This window comes from Passer domesticus, chromosome 1 (genome assembly GCF_036417665.1).
Source record: "Passer domesticus isolate bPasDom1 chromosome 1, bPasDom1.hap1, whole genome shotgun sequence".
Taxonomy (NCBI): Eukaryota; Metazoa; Chordata; class Aves; order Passeriformes; family Passeridae; genus Passer; species Passer domesticus.
In genome coordinates this window covers 120914356-120929334 of record NC_087474.1, presented here as the reverse complement: position 1 = coordinate 120929334, position 14979 = coordinate 120914356, and the positions used below count along the sequence as shown (strand labels likewise).

At 34.3% G+C, this 14979-nt stretch overlaps 1 long non-coding RNA gene across 2 annotated transcripts in view; it reads left to right on the top strand.

Annotated features, from left to right (window-relative positions):
* The window catches only part of LOC135279028 (uncharacterized), a 75989-nt gene that overhangs the window by 10394 nt on the left and 50616 nt on the right, over window positions 1-14979 (top strand). For both annotated transcript variants that reach the window (XR_010346386.1, XR_010346385.1), the window contains exon 3: window positions 5071-5141. This is a non-coding gene — a long non-coding RNA (uncharacterized LOC135279028). The remainder of the gene's footprint in view (window positions 1-5070; window positions 5142-14979) is intronic.

Below are 14979 nucleotides of genomic sequence, written 5' to 3'. Positions count from 1 at the left end.
ATATCGCTGAAATTGGAAACTTACATATTTATGTAAAAATATGTAATAATTTCAAGAAAGAAAGAATAAATTTAAGCCATGGCTATGAGAAAATTCCAGGCTTTGTTATAGTTTCACCAAATTAAGAGAGAACTAAAAACCCTTTCACACTTCAAGTCTTCAAAAAATGGAGATAAATAATTAATTGTACTGTGAAGAAAGCTGTAACCTATCCAAAACTAGCAAATTCAGTTTAATGAGAAAAATAATCCAGACAGTATAAGGCTTTTTTCCAAAAACTTGGTAATCTTATGATAATTGGAAACATTTGACTTTTGGTGATCCACATAATCTTCTTAATTACTTTTGTTTATTGCAAAATTAATTTTGCAGATTCTCAGTATATTATTAATCTTTGAAATATAAAAAAAGTACAAACAACAGCAAAAATCTCTCTTTCAAAGAAAAGTTTCCTACAAAATCTTAGTGAAATATTGGGTTTTCTGGCTCTTTTGCTTTTATAGGTAGGTAATCTCAGATTTTTTAACTGGTGATCAAATGCAAAAAACTACCTGAAAAATGAAAATAAACACTTACTGGTCTAAAGAAGAAAATAATGTTGTTATTTCAAAATTAGTCTAAATATTACTTTATGTTTAATTTATTTTTGGGGGGTTTTTTTTTGGTTTTTTTTTGGGTTTTTTTTTTGTTTTTTTTTTTTTGGGTTTTGTTTGTTTGTTTGTTTGGTTTGGTTTGGTTTGTTTTGGGTTTTTTTTGAGAAACTCAAAACTCATTTGAGAAAGACACAGACCCCAAGGGCCAAGAGTGGAGAAGTTGTATTTTTGAATCACAATATGCCAAAGAAATTCATACTGAAAACCAGCAGTGTGCCCATGTGGCCAAGAAGGCCAGTGGCACCCTGGCCTGTATCAGCAATGGTGGGACCAGCAGGACCAGGGCAGGGATTGTTCCCCTCTCCTTGGCACTGATGAGGTTTCACCGTGAGTGCTGTGTCCACTTCTGGGACCCTCACCCAAAAGAAGGACACTGAGGTGCTGGAGCAAGTCCAGAAAAGGGCAATGGACCTGGGGAACGTTCTGGAGAACAAGTCCTCTGAAGAGTGCCTGATGGAGCTTGGGTTGTTTAACCTGGAGAAAAGGAGGCTTAGAGGGGACCTTATCACCCTCCACAAGTACCTAGAGGGAGGTTGTAGAATGGTGGGAGTCAGTCTCTTGTCCTATGTGGGAAGTGAGAGGATGAGAGGAAATGGCCTCAAGTTGTGCCAGGGAAAGTTTAGATTGGATATCAAGGGGAAAAAATAAAATATAATGGAAAGTATTAGAACTGACTGCCCATGATAGTCACCATCCCTGGAAATGTTCAGAGCCTGTGAATATGGCACTTAAGGAGTTTAAAGGTGAATATGTTAGCAGTGCAAGGTTGATGACTAGGCATGCTGATCTTGACAGTCTTTTCTGCCCTTATTGATTCTGTGATTCTGTGAAACAGATAAGGTGCACCACATTTTTGAAAACATCATGTGGAATCAGGGGTTTTTTCTTTAATTTCTTCAATACAATTTCTTTTTCTTTAATTTTCTTCAACTTATAAGCCATTTACAAAATATTTGGAAACTCAAAGAAAGGAAAGAATTCATTTAGACTTTGAGACTGATGAATGAAGGTTGAGTTTAACCTTCAAAAACATTAAAGAGTTTTTCACCCTGAAGAATGCCTCTTAAAGGATAAACATACCATGCACCCAGGGATATATCATTAAAAACATATTTGACAATATTAAAATTTCATACTTAATAAAGTTTTTCTGTAATATCTAATCATTAACTCCTCACTCTGTATAACATAGCCATGCCATTGCAACTGGAAGTCACAGTATTCACTACCGAAGGAAGAAAGATTTATAAAGAAATGGTGCCTTTGGACTAGGGAGCTTTGGATATTACTTTGAAGTGCAAATTGTAATTATACAACCTTATTAAAAAATTCTGGTAAGTGTTGTCCACGGCACTGTGATTCCACAACAGGAAATCTTGTGCTTCTCTCCAGAATACTGAATTACTCAATTCAGTGCCTGGAGGTGTTAGCCTGCTAATAACCACACTAATTGGGACCTCAGAATGTGACACATCTAATCCTTGCCCAGTACCAGCTGGGGTGATAAAGTCATTTTCTGTCTGGGATAGTGGCAATAATTAATGCCAGAAGTACAGTGTGAAACCTGACAATTTGTCACCACAGAATTAGCTGCTTTGTGGTGCTTTGCTTCAGCAAAATCACATCTTACTCCAAGAGCACTGAACTCAAGTGTGACTGACTGAACTTTATAGCATGAGTCAAATATCATGACCATGGTTAGAATCTGTCATTTTGATTATTTGCCCCATTCTGCATATTTTGTCACAACATATTTACCTTTCACCATCAACACGCTGCACTTGAAAACTTTGAATTATCCTCTATTCATTACGCTATATCCAATAATATGTGAAGGGGTATGGTCACAATTGCCATAATAATCCTATGACTTCATATTATTCAAAGGAGAGGTTCAAGAATCTTGAAATTTCTGCTACATTTCATGATTATATAAATGTTGTAACAAGATGGCATAGGAGAAGAACAACATTTTAAATAAATATTGCTAATTTTTAATATCTGTAAATCTAAAAATTCTATCCCTATAATGTCACAATTCATTTTTAAAAATAAATTGCAAAAAGCAGTAAATGAATGCTGCTCTTAATGAAAGGAATTGGAGAGAAATATGTTGAGTTATTTTATTGTGTTTTCCTAGCTGATAAATTTATATTTCCTAAAAGATGTAAGTCCTCACTAATGCTGCTTACTCTGTTTCTTTAAACATGACCTTTATTTGCTTGATTAACTACACTATATTTTATAGTGAGAAGCTGTTCTGCCAGTTTTGGTTAGGTAGTTTTATAGTCTTTTGCTGAAGAAGTTTTGACATTTATATCTCTATATAGAAGAGACATAACTTTAGGTTGAATTTAATATCTGTAAATCTTGACATGAGTAATAAACTAAACCTGAGTAGGAGGATAGTTTTATTATTCTTTAAATAGTATAATTATCACTGTTACCTTCTAATTTAATCAACTAGAATAACTATGCTATAAATATTCATCATCATTCCTGGTTTTCTTTTAGTAAATTAAGGTGATTCACAGAAGGTGAGGAAATAAAAATTATTTTAATGTGTTTATTAGATGTTTCTATTCTTCCAGGGATTACCTTCTTGTCTTAAAAAACTTACACAAGCAGTTTCCATTGAAGCAATAGGCCATACATAATTATATATACTGAATAAAAATTGGTCATATTGTATTCCAGGTGGAACACACAATGGATGGACAAAACAGGAGAAGTAGCTCTAGACCATATTATAGGAATCTCCACTTTTGTTATAATTGAGTAATAATAAGGTATCTAAGGAATTAATATGGAATGTTTTAAATTTATTAGATATTTCTGGTTGTACAGAAATGTTGGTTTCAATCAATGCTTTGTAAGTGGTTACTTCTCAATTTATATTTTTCCCTGTAATAAAATTTATTCAACCTTTAACACATAATTTCAAGTTTCATTTTACTTTGATTTTTTTTCCCAAGGACCACATTGTTCTTTATGATGTGTTTTTCTTTTCAGAAATATAATCACAAAATAGGCTGGTTGTTTTTAAATTTTCCATTATGATTTCTTGGATATGCAGACGATTTTCTGAGAAGGTGTTGATTATTTATCAGAGATTCTCACCTTGTGTTTCAGCAAAACAAATTTAATTGGGTAAGAGAGACTGACAAGTGCAACCTCATGCTAAGTGTAGAAGATGTTTTCTCTTGATAATGACACAGACTTCCTGCCACTTTGTTTTTAAACTGATAACCTACTGCAATGAGTAGAGACTGGCTATTGACTTCGGCTGACAAAGAAATATCAGTCCTGTTGAAATGAAAGACACAATGCTACAAACACACTGATACTAAATGGAGGTGGGGAGGAAGGGAGGGGAGGGTTTCCTTCTTACTTACCAAGAAAAACCCCACACAAGAAACAAACAAAGAGAAACAACCACATCCCCAACAATACAAAATGACCTTTCAATTTCTAAGGTTAAGAATGACAAGCAGTTTAATTTCTCCTTGAAAAGCTACATTTGAACCTCTCTGAATCCACAGTCTGAAAACTGAACTTAAATATAACTAAGGGACAACTACAATTCTATACTGCTTTTATTCTCGTCTTGCTTTCCAAATTATTTGTCTGTGTCTATTAGGATTTTTGGAGATTGTGCTCCTTTGATTACAACAGCTTGAAATTAATATTTTCAAGAGAAAATAAAGAATCACAATTTCAATTGGTGATTGCTGTTCAATGCAATATTTAGATTTGTGGTATGGTCTTTAAGAATATAGCATTACTGTCTGAAGAAATAATAGATAAGCATGTAGGTCAGGCTCTTCCAATTGACTAAGACATGCTGCAGGGTGGTTTTTTTTTTTGTTTTTGTTGGTTATTTTGCTTTTTTAATTCTTGATCTTTTGTGTGTCGATCTTAAATGAGATTAATTTTTTTGATAAGAAAATCAGACTTGCTACTAATTGAACATAAGCTTACTGAAGTTCCAAGTTTTTGGTATAAATCCTTATTTGTGTTCTGTTCAACATTTTTCTCCTCTATCACCTTTATTTTATTTTGTCTTACTGGACTGGTTGTCTCTCTGCCTTTTCACCCATTTCTTGTCTGTTCCTTGCTGATTATTCATTTTTTAACCTTATTGATCTTGTGATATTAAAATTCTTTGATGGTCTTTCATGATCTCTTGTTTAATACTGGATCATGGTAACCTCAAACACTTCTTTCATTATTGATATGGTTTAGTTTCCTTTCATATTAGACTTGCGTATTGCTTCAGAATAATTTTGTATTCTGATTTTAAGAAATGGAACTAAAAGTATCTGACAATACCTGAGATAGTAAAATAATTAGAAAGTTGGTCTTTTTATCCATTGTGAGTGACGTATGTACTTAAAAATATAATTTCCTTTCTGAGTTTTACATGCCTGGCTGTGGGACAAAGATGAGGCACAACTGAAAGTCTACCAGTGGGACACTTAAGAAAAAGTAAGTACTCCCTGATCATTTAACGTTTTATCACTGCTTTAAACTCTGAAGTGTTGAACTCCTGTTCCATATCACCACTAAAACCATAAAACATTGTCTCTTTAAAAGTGACAAAGGTGATTATTAAATGTTCTCCTGTAAAAGAATTGATGGCTGAATAACATACAGACATAAAGAGACATCTTAGAAGTTCACATGAAAAAAATTACTGCACCTGGCTGGAATGGAGTTTAGTTTCTTCTTATTAGCCTGTGTGGTGGTGTGCTTTATGTTGGTGACTAAAGCAATGTTGGTAATTATTATGTTTTCATTACTTCTGAAGAGTGCTTGTAAATCATTAAGGCATTTTCTGTTTTCACTCTGCGCTGCCCCCTTGGGTGGGATTTTGTCTGAGGTGGAGTGAATTTTCTTCAAAGAAAGTGATATGTGCTGTGTTTGGATTTGTAACAAAAACAGTGCTGATAATACTTTGGTGTACTACTTAATGCTGAACAATGCATATAAAACATCAAGGTTTTTTTGTGTTTTCTGTTTCCCTCACTGCCCCACAAGCAAGTAGATTGCAGGTGAGCAAGAGGCAGGGATGGTTGTGACAGTTGATCCCAACTGAGCAAAGAGAAATTCCATACCACATGACATCATGGTCAGAAATAAAATCTGTAGTAAGGAGTAAGGGGAGAGGGATGTTTGAAGTAATGGGGTTTGTCTTCCCAAGTAATCATTATACATGATGGAGCTTGACTTTCTTAAACAGGCTGAACATCTGTCTGCCCACTGGAAGTGGTGAATGAATTCCTCATTTTGCTTTGTTTGTGTGCACAAGGTTTACCTATCAAACTACCTTTATCTGAACACACTAGTTTTCTTCATTTTACCCTTCTGATTTGCTCCTGCAACCTACTTGGGGGTCTGTGGGCAGCTGTGGGGGCTGAGCTGCCTTCTGTGGTTAAGCTACACTACCACCACCCTTCACCACAGAAAAAAGGCTGGAGATAGGTAAGAGTCAGGGAGGGAGCACAAGCAGGACAACAAAGGAGTATTTTATACTACACAGCATTAAATCTCAGGGAAAGGAGGACAAAGAGGGGAGTTTTGTGGTTAAGGAATTTTCTTCCCAAGCAACTATGTCCAGTGCGGAGATCCTCCTTTCCAGGAAGGGCTAAACATCTGCCTGCTGATAAGTGGTGAATCCTCTTTCTGCTTTGCTTCCATGAGCAATTTCTTCTTTCCTTGTTGAACTGTCAGTGTCTTGATCTACAGCTCTTTTTGCCTTCCTTCTATTTCCCCCCTGCCCTATGGCTAACAAGTAAACAGGTATATGGATGTTGGCTGTTGGGAAGCTAGGATGACCACAGATATAGAAGATAGACTGAATAAACCTTCTCTTCTGCAAATTCATTCTTTCCAACTCCCACAGAGCAATACGCAGTTAAACTGTGTACTGTATTCTTGAAATGTATTGTTTGTGGCACATTTAAAGCTATGGGTACATTATATCCTTTTGTTGTCTTTTCCACTTGTTGTAAATAGTAGCTACTTCATTAAATCCCTTTTTTCTTCAGAAAATTTACAGCAGATTGGCATAAACAGAGAATATTGTGAAACAATCCAGGAACATTTCATTTATTCACAACCAAATGGGAGGAAATTGTTGCTATAAAAAGGAGAACATTGATTTCTAGATTTTTTTCTCCTTAAAACAAAATGTGCACATAGAAATGTGGGATAGAATATTTCATGTTTAAAGTCTTCATACAATACTATCCATGGTTACAGCAATGACCTAAAAGAATAAAAAGGTACAGTTCTAATTTATCAATTTTCTTATAAAGGTTCAGAGAAATACTCTGAATTTAGTTTAAAATGCTTATTTTTATTTAGATAAACCATTGGCTTAAATACGGCCACAGCCACTTTTCAGATATCAGGCTGATGAAAAGTTGATCTCTTATCTGAATTCAGCACTAATTTTCTTCTGTCTGCGTACTCTTTCTGATGACAAGGGTTAATTGGAGATATTAATTTTTTGTCCTCACTTTTATTACATTTCTAAAGTATAAATATACCTGGTTCCAGTAAAGTGTCTTATATCAGAAGAAAACAAATAGTTATATATTTTTGAAGGGGGAAATGTAATACTGCTGAAACAGAAAATATTTTACAATTACCATTAATTTCTACATAATGAATTTATAATATTTTCTCTTTTTTTGCTTTTTTCTTTCATTCTTATTTTTTCTGTTTCCTAATGTCTATATTCTGCTTATTGAAGAAATATCTACTTTCTATTATAATTTCGAGACTGAGTGAGCTATTGAAATTCTTAGGTATTGTTGTCCATATCAAAATTTCAAAAATTATTCATGAAGAAAACCTGTGTGAGAAATTGAATTAGCACTTGTAACCTGTCTGATGATAGCTCAAAGAGAAGGTAACAAAAGCCCTTTTACTCATATCCCTCCGTATGGTGGGCCTCCCATATTCTCTGTATATATATTCCCTACATCTCTCACACTTTCTTTTACTTTATAACTGTGGAGAAGCTTTAATATTCCTCTATTTTTTAGAGAGGTTCATAATTAGGATAGCCATCCCTTTGTCCATTTACTCCAACACAAAAATTGCCACTCTTTTCATATGGTCTGCTACTCAAGCGCAAAGAGCTACACAGTCCTGAGAGACCACATTATGTGAAAATGGATTCTTTTTTCACTCAATAGTTTATTGATCTTCAAGGACAACCAATTTCTGTCAGCTGTCATCTCTTCCTGTTAAAATTATTCGTTTTCACCCTACCTTGGTAACTTCTTTTTGGTTGTCAAAATTTTTCGGCAGCCTCTTGTGGGCATCTCAAATCTAATTTAGGTGAGGAGAAAGTCTGGAATCCCATTATCTGCTCTGCTTTAACATACAAAGAGTATAGAAGATGCTTAGTTTCCATTACAAAAAGAAATTATCTCCTGTGGAGAACAGACAGGTTCGAGTGAAAGCTGTCCCTGCTAAGATAAATTCAATAGGAGGTTGTTGATACAGTGATTCACTACTTTATACAAGTTACATTGTTATAAAAAGACTAGAAGGTGGCAAATGTGGCTGCTTACTGCCTAATTCATCAGCAGAGTTCCTTCTCCTACCAAATTAGTCAAGGTTAATCCTAATGGTACAGTTAATACAGGGAGAATTGCCTCATGCAACACATAACACCTTTTTTTTTTGTCAAATCAGCAATCTCAGTTTAATATTGACTAGGCAGAAATAGAGACCATAGCAAAATAATCACAAAAATATTTAAGAGGCCTGCCAGTGTCTCCATTTAACATTAAATTAGACATTTTGTGATATCCATTTCAAAACAAGCTTTAAGAGTCAAATTTCTGGGTACAATGAAATCTTACTATGTGTAACTGCTTTAAGCAGTAAGCATTTTTTGACTGTTGTTCACAAAGTAAGCCCCAGACTCTGTGTAAATAATTAGTTCTGGAAAGAGTCCCTGCATCAAGAGAGTTAATATTGTTTTTCCTCAAGGGTTTTTACAATGGTAATGAGACCAGTCATTTGTCTGAGAATAAAAAAAAGACTAATTTAGTCAGAATGTCTGGACTATAGTAGTCAGAACTCCTAGGAATAGAAACTTCCTTTTCTAAGTTTTCATTATCATAGAAAAATCTATTTTATCTCTTGTCAGGATTTTTTAGGGTCCAGAGAACCTAAAATAAAATTTTGGGTTTCATTTTTGGCAAGAACAAACCTCAGCCTGCTTTGTCCTCCCTTGTGCAAATTAATATAATCTATTTGTATTGTTTTCAGAGACAAAATGCACTGTGTCAAGCTTCAGTTACATGATAGTCATTCATCCCTTAGATTGCAGTCAGAATAGTAATGGTTACTTGTATCAAACCCTGTGGTCAAGTTTTTTTAAATTATTTAATAAGATCTTGGAACTTTGCAAATTTAATCTGCCTCACCAGAAAAAATAAAAACACTCACATAACTACATATTTTTTATGGTTTGGATTTGGATGGGAGTATATTGTTCTTTTTTGGACTGTTCTCTGAAGCCTAAGATATCATGGGAATAAATTTCTAATCATATGATTTAAGATCAGATTAGAGGCCTGGATAGCTACTCAGTGGACAAACATTCATTCTTAGACTGACTTGAAACTGACAGTGCCTTTTGTTCTCAAAATGGCAACTCTATTAAGCACTAAATACAAAATTTATATAAATTTAAAAAAAAACAACTGCAAACACAAACCAAACAATGCCCCAAACCTTCCAAACCTTTACTAATAGATAAAATTAATTATACTTTACTGGCACAAAAGGTGGAGAATGTGGAGGGAAACCGTTAAGAGCTGAGATAAAGATATTTCCAACCACTCAAGTCCTCAGAAGCTGCTCTACATTATTTGTATACTGCTGTGCTTATGATACTTGGTGATTCCTCAATGATTTTTTAATCTCACTGTGTTCCTGTCCTTGTTTGTTGCCAAGAGCCTAAGAGCCTTCTCCACCTCTTGGCAACTTCAGTTATGTTACATACAGTCAGTCTCCCCTACCTCAGTAAATTTTTCCCTGTCTGTTCCTCCCACATCTAATGGGTAATAAGTCAAATCTTTCAGATTCACCACCAAGCAAACAGAAAGAAGAAATTGCGCCCTGCATTTTCTCAGTGCAGGGATTAAAATAATTTTAAAACCCCCTTACATATCCTTCCTTCCTTCCCTCTCTTCCTGAAATGACAATAACCAACTGAGAACACTAGATATTTTGTTTCCCTACCTCAGCATGCCCTGATAAGTTCTTTACTTCCTTTCCCCTTCTTACAGTTGTCTAGCCTGTCTCCAAATAAAACAGGCAAGTCTAGATGAAACCTCAGTACATGTTCCCTCTACTCAGCCAACGTGAGATGACTAATTATGTATTAAACATATGACAATTTTTAGGTGATGAGAATAACAAAGGGTAATATGAATAAATAGGGCATTGCTTCCTCCCTCATCCCCTTTTTAAAATTAATGGTTCTTTCTCTTCTTGACTACCTGGTTTGTCCTACAGAAATCTTCTAAAGACAATAATGATAGAACTTTGTAAATTATGTGTTGCAATAAACACTTATTTTTTAATGACCTAATTAAATTCAACACAGTAAGTAATTGGAAGTTTTCTATAAACACCAAATGTTCCACAACAGATTCAAAAGCTTGGGAAAAAGGTGTCGACCAGTGTTTCTGCTAAACATGTCCTGGTGCATTTTAGGGACTTTTTCAGATGCCAGGTTAAAGACTTTAATACATTAGCTTTGTTGCAACACTCTGCATATGAGTTGAATGCTTGGAATAAGCATAGAAATCTTTGCAAAAGAGGAAGGTTACAAATAAAAAAGTGTACATAAGGTGTACATCTTACATAGATATTTTAATTTCTGTGCTTAAATTTCAGATCAAGGGTGTGAAGTCAGTGTGGAAAATGACATTTATTTAAACAGGTGTATTTTATTAACTCATATTTTCAAAACCAAGAGAAATTCTCTCTTGTATCAAACTGTTTTTTATTTGTGCTAACTCCTTATCCCTTTGTTTTACTTTCGCTTTTTCCTTTCTTGTTATTTCCTAATCTCTAGGAGCCTTTTTTGCTGCCAAACTTAAAATCACCTTACTGGATGTTATCATGCTTAACTTTTGCATTCTGTACCTCATAAATTACATATGTTTTAAAACTAAGAAAAAATTGTTTATAAAAAAGCTATCTAATGTGTCAAAACCAAACCTGTTAATTAAGAAAAGCAGGACTTTTTTCCATAACATAGAAGTATTTAAATCAGTGTTTCATGTGAAAATCGTGAAATTTATATTACCTTCTCTTTCAAGTGTCCTTGCTTAAGCAAAATAGATTATCAATAAAGCAATGTAAGACTAGAAAGAGCTCCTAACTATTTTGACACTTACAGTAAAAATTATAAGTACAACTTCTGATTCTATATATCCAAATAAACTATAATTCACTGACAGATGTTTTATAAAATAACTAACCTTTCTGAAATCTTGATAAATATTAACTTAAAAATTTCTAGCAGCATTTCCTGTTCTCTTTCATGCCAGAAACGAATTTGACAGACTAAGGAAGGATTATCTATTTAATGCACTAGATAAATTTGGATCCAGAAACAAATTTTGTAAATGGATTAAATGCTTACTCCTAGAAGCATGGCTTACTGGGCTAAGTATCAGGACTGAAATCCCCACAATCCTTAAACAACAGCTCTGAATCTTTCTCACCCTTGTTCTTCTTCCTTCAAAAGGATGGATAGTTTACAGTTATTTCAGGCTAGATTTTGGTAATCGCTCTCCAGCTGAGACCTTTCTTTGCACAGAACTCAATGATATATGTGCTCTTTATGAGTCTTTCCTTTCCTTTCCTTTCCTTTCCTTTCCTTTCCTTTCCTTTCCTTTCCTTTCCTTTCCTTTCCTTTCCTTTCCTTTCCTTTCCTTTCCTTTCCTTTCCTTTCCTTTCCTTTCCTTTCCTTTCCTTTCCTTTCCTTTCCAACATGAAGTGATATGATTTCTTTTCTTTCATTTAAATGACCTCTTCAGGATTTGTTAATTCATTTAAATGTTAATAAATAGTGGGAATATGTATTTCTTTAAAAGCAGGGAAGAGGGCACCTCTAGAAAGGCAGAATTTAATTCTGAATTAAAGATTAAAAAAATGTCTTTATCTGCTTGCCAGGAGATTAAAATAATATGGTGACTATTCAGTATTTCAGAAAATAAAAAAGGAAACCAAAGGAATGGTTAGTATATTCAATTTTCCTATCTTATTTTAAAATTAAATCATACTGAAGTAGGACTGAAAGTCAGAAAAGGAAAAGTGGTGAGCATTAACTGTTTTTCAAGGTTATTCAGTTAGGCAGTGCAAAAGGGCTAATTTGATAATGTTCTGAACAAAATTCTAAAATACAGCCCTTGCAAAGTGAGGACATTTTGGCTTATGTTTTTCTATCAATCTTTAGTTGGTGACTGTACACATGAGAGGACAGAAGAGCATCATTTACAAAATATGATGTGGCAGAAAAATTCCTGTAGGCACTTTTAGTTGGTTTTGGCTACTATTGCAGACTAGGAGAAGCAGCAGTCAAGCAAACCTTGTAGCTCTAAAACTAGCCAGTTTGTTTTTACCACAGGCTCAGGTTATTTTGTATCTCATAACTTCTGGCAAGAAGTTGTCGGTTCTTTTACAAACAGCCTTAAATCGAAGGCCTACCAAGTGTCAACAGTAGAGTTTTGGAAAAAATGAGAGTAGATAATAGACCCTACTAACAGCAGGGACACTGTTGGTAATGTTAACAAAATTGCCCATTAGTACTGCACACTATTCAGAAAGAACACAAGGTTCTTGAATGTCAGTGAAACTTGGGAATCACAAGGTGAATTTCTTAAAAATGGTAAAACCAAATGCTGAAATATTTGAAAGACTAAATCTAGCTTTTGAGAGCAACCAATTATTTCTAGATGCAAGCATGAGAGCAACATAAAAATAAAAAAAAGAAGTCAATTAAATTAAGATTGGATGATAAATAGCATAGAATCAATCATCTTTGTGATTCTGCAAAGCAATGTTTACTTATAAGTAATCTTTTTTGATGTCAAATTAATTTTTCTCCTGACAACTGCTTCATTCGCTTACACATCAGTGAATTACAGATGACAAGAAACAGACTAGCAAGGAGTTATGCTTTTGAATTTCATCTAAAGTTAAAATGGATTTACGGCATATTGCTGTAATTCTGTGTCTCGACATAATTGATGGATAAGATGCATCACCATCATATTATGGGCTGTCCATATCATCCCAAGACTTCCATTCTGTATTTTGTGAGTCTATGCATTGGTGCAAGACTTATTATTCTTGTTTAAGCAGTTCTGTTTAAACAACTGGGAGTCTTGATTGAAGAAGTACAACAGTAGCCAGTAGCTGCCAAGTACATGCATTCCCCTCAAAAAAATTTTCAATGGTACAAGATGTGTGAAAATTGTCTAAATCACAAATAGAGGGGTGCTGTCTTTCTCAATAACAAATGCTTTACTCTGATCTGGACTCTGCAGGTGTTTCTGAGGACTCTGTGGTCAGCAGAGCAGCACCTTTAATGAGTGTCAAAAGCAACTATCTTCTGAAAATCAACACAAACATTGGTTTAAATTTCTGTTGCTTGAATGAGACTGACAGAGTCAGATTAACTTCTGTATTTAAAGTACTAAAAATAGTCTTTTATATTGATTAGCATATACTGTATATACTAGTTTTTTATGGGTTTTGAAGGCAAAAATATTTAATCTATCTGTGACCTAAAAATTATAACACCTCCTTCCTTCTCTCCCCCACCAAAAAAAAAAAAAAAGAAAAAAGAAAAAAAAAGCCCAAAAACAGGACTGGAAACAAAAACCAGAAGGATATTTTAGGATAGTTGGCTCATTCTCTATTCTCACAGTAGAGTGAGAGTTAGTAGTAACCATATTTTCCTAGGCCTTATAGGGGAAAAAAAAAACAGACTGTGAAAATGAGGCTGAGGTCTGTTCTTGGTAATAAATGTTTTAACACAACAGTGTTCAAGATATAAGATGTTGGAATCATGGCCTTGCAGATTAATTCAGATGGGCAGAAATCTCAGGAGCCATCCCTTTGTCAAACCAAGGTCAACTTCAAAGTCAGATATAACTTTAAATTTAGATCAGATTCCTCAATGTCTTTTTGAATCCTGTTTTGAGTACCTCTAAAGATGGATGTTCCACAGTCACTTTGAGTACCCACATGGTCAGAGAAAAAAATTGTAAGTTATAAAAGAAAGCTTGTAATACTTAATGAAAAATCCCCTTATTTCCTCCTCCTGTATTACCATTTCCTCCTCCTGATAATGCCATTTTTTGATACCTTAGTAAAGGAATTGCATTTATTTTGTCTCTATGGTTCCAGATACCTACATACTTACAGATCATAGGAAAGTCCAGTGTATTCATTCCATGGAGCTCAACGATCATAATTCTGAATTGCTCTTTTGACAATAGTTTTCCTTATGCTCTCTGCACTCTGTACTGTATAGGACAAGAATGAGAAAGAGGAAGACAGCATAATCAAACCCTACAAAACCTCATATGATAAGAAATTATGATTATATATTATACTGTCGAGTTCTTATTGATCCACTTAAAGGCACATTGACCTTTAATATCAATGTGCTTAGCTACAAATGTCATTGAAAAAGACTATAATACTAAATGTTCAATGACATGAAATGTGGGTGTCCATTATGAACAAAACCAGAGGCAGTGGTGAAGAAATGTAACCTTAATTATGTCTTCTGCTTGTCAGGAAGCTCTCAGCATCTGCTATTATGAAAAATGGAGATTAAGGGTATTATCAGGCCAAAAGGATACTACTCTTCATGGAAAGATATAACTGTGAAATAAAAGAAAAATTAGTTTTTTGTTGCAGACAGGAAAGGTGGTTCAATTATTCGTGTTTATTTCAAAAAGACTAATATCAGGATGCTCTTGATATATAATGAGAAGTAACAGCTTGATAGCTTACAACAGTAAACAGAAAAGAGATTATTGATTATTTTGTCTGCCTGTAATTTATTTTCTTATTGGATAAAAAATACAGTTTAGAAAGAATAACCTTTAATCAGAGGAGATGCTGGACAGAAACAATTATCTGCACAAACCAACTCCAAAACCATATTTTTCAAGAGTTACAGCCTCTGAAGAAGTGATGTTTTTTGGACTGTGGTGAGTGCAGGTGCCCAGGGTGCTGCAGGAGTGGCCTCCATAGGAAGAAG